At 53.0% G+C, this 1,886-nt stretch overlaps 1 protein-coding gene across 1 annotated transcript in view; it reads right to left on the bottom strand.

Annotated features, from left to right (window-relative positions):
- MONBRDRAFT_39301 (uncharacterized protein) overlaps nucleotides 1–1,886 on the bottom strand; it is a gene marked incomplete at its 5' end in the record, with an annotated part of 11,816 nt that overhangs the window by 4,591 nt on the left and 5,339 nt on the right. The gene's annotated exons all lie outside the window — the stretch shown is intronic.

Genomic DNA, 1,886 nt, shown 5'->3' with positions numbered 1-1,886 from the left:
AGAAGAAGAAGAAGAAGAAGAAGAAGAAAGACAGGGAGAGAGAAACGGGAGAGAAAGGAAGGTGGATGACGGTCTAGCACGGGAGGCAGCCAACGGCAAAACGCGCGTTGCGAGACAGAGAAGAAAGTGCAATGTGGCAGCCCAAGTTCGACTTGAGTCGAGCGGTCGGATAGGAGGCCAACGCAACCAGCACGCAAGTGCCAAGAGACTGTCAGCTGAAGCAGTGGCGTCATCCAGCGGCATGGACAGGGGTCGAGGTATAGTGGGACGGACGTCTCTGCCTCGCATGTGCGGGAGGCGCAAGGACACGTTGTGGTCCACTGGAGGTCAAAAAGCCCGACATGTGCAGCCCCCAGCTCTGACGGACGGCCATCCATCAAAAGGCAACTCGCACCATGATGCCAAGCCTCCAAGAAAACAATACTAACACCCCCGGTTGTTCCCATACCCTCGCCACTGTCCATAACCAGGGGCCGGTCTCCATCCAAGCACGGGGCTGCCATGGCCAAACGCCACCTCTTCCTTCTCTGCCCATCACACCAAAGCTCGCCTTGTGCCGCATGCAGCCTCCCATACGCTTGGGGTTCATCTCGAAGATGGCCAGCATCAAGACCTCATTCCGTTGCCCGTACACACACACACACCCACACCGCTGCCGCTGGACCCGCTGCCGCTGGACCCGCTGCCGTTCCAGCAGCCGCCAGAGAGACATCGAGAGGCGGAGACCGAGCAAGAGACAAGGACAGGGAGAGACACAGAGGCAGAGAGAGAGCAGGTGCGAGCGAGAGCCAAGCACACAACACCTTAAACTTTACAGGCAACTCAGAGAGTGAAGGCCATGGAGTGAAAAAGTCAGAGAGGAATCCAAAGTGACACCACACCACCAGAGAACAAGCCAAGCCAAAAGAGCTAGCACAAGGCTTACTGCTTCAGAGGTTGAGACGATAAATGCCACAAGAAGACCCGTCTTCCATTGAAAACCACACACAAACCAGAGATGATGATCGTCACACAAAACACCAAAGCACAAGCAATCCACAGTAACATCACACGCATGCACCTGCCGGACAAAACAAGACACACACGCTCTCTCTGAAATTCAAGCGCTGGCTTGCTTAGTCTCTTAAATTGAACGCGGTTGCTCGTTGTCTCTCTTTTACCCCTTATGTTTTAGCTTAGTGTGAGTTTGCGATGGCTGCCTGTCTCTGATGGTCACACTCTCGTTCACCTCTGTCTCTCTCTCAAGGCGCCCCACATCGCTATGCTCTCTCCGCTCGTCCATTCGCGTTGATCAACATTCCCTGCCAGCCAGGCAGATGATCCAGGACAGGCTCATTAGTCTACAGCCGTCATCCACAGCACAGCAGCAGCCGACGATGCGGCCGACGACGTGGCCGGCCCGATGCCCTTTCCCGGAACGAACCATGCGATACCTCGACTACCGTCTGGTAGCAATGACTCCCGCTCTCACACGTGGTAGCACCCGCTCATCCCCAACATCCATGCCAATGTATGCTTGAAGTGTATATAAAGTTATGCTTATAAATATAAAAGTGTAACATTCGCTACATGTTATCTTGTCCTCCCGTCATGAAGGCTTCATCCCTGATGATGTCACCACAACCCTCAACTTTCCTAAACTCGGACGACTTTTGCAGGTTTTGCCTCTCGAGCTGACTTCCTTTTGTGTTTCTTTCAATCTACTCGCCCTCTCTGACTCGCGCTCTCTCAAACTCACTTCTCTCAACTCTCTCTTAAACTCTCTCTCTCTCTCTCTCTCAAACTCTCTCAAACTCTCTCTCTCTCTCTCAAACTCTCTCTCTTTCAAACTCTCTCTCTCTCCCAAACTCTCTCAAACTCTCTCTCAAACTCTCTCAAACTCTCTC

The sequence above is a fragment of the Monosiga brevicollis genome, genomic scaffold (assembly GCF_000002865.3).
Source record: "Monosiga brevicollis MX1 MONBRscaffold_47 genomic scaffold, whole genome shotgun sequence".
In the NCBI taxonomy this organism is placed as follows: Eukaryota; class Choanoflagellata; order Craspedida; family Salpingoecidae; genus Monosiga; species Monosiga brevicollis.
The sequence above is the reverse complement of the archived record's forward strand: the minus strand, read 5'-3'. Positions and strand labels throughout refer to the sequence as shown.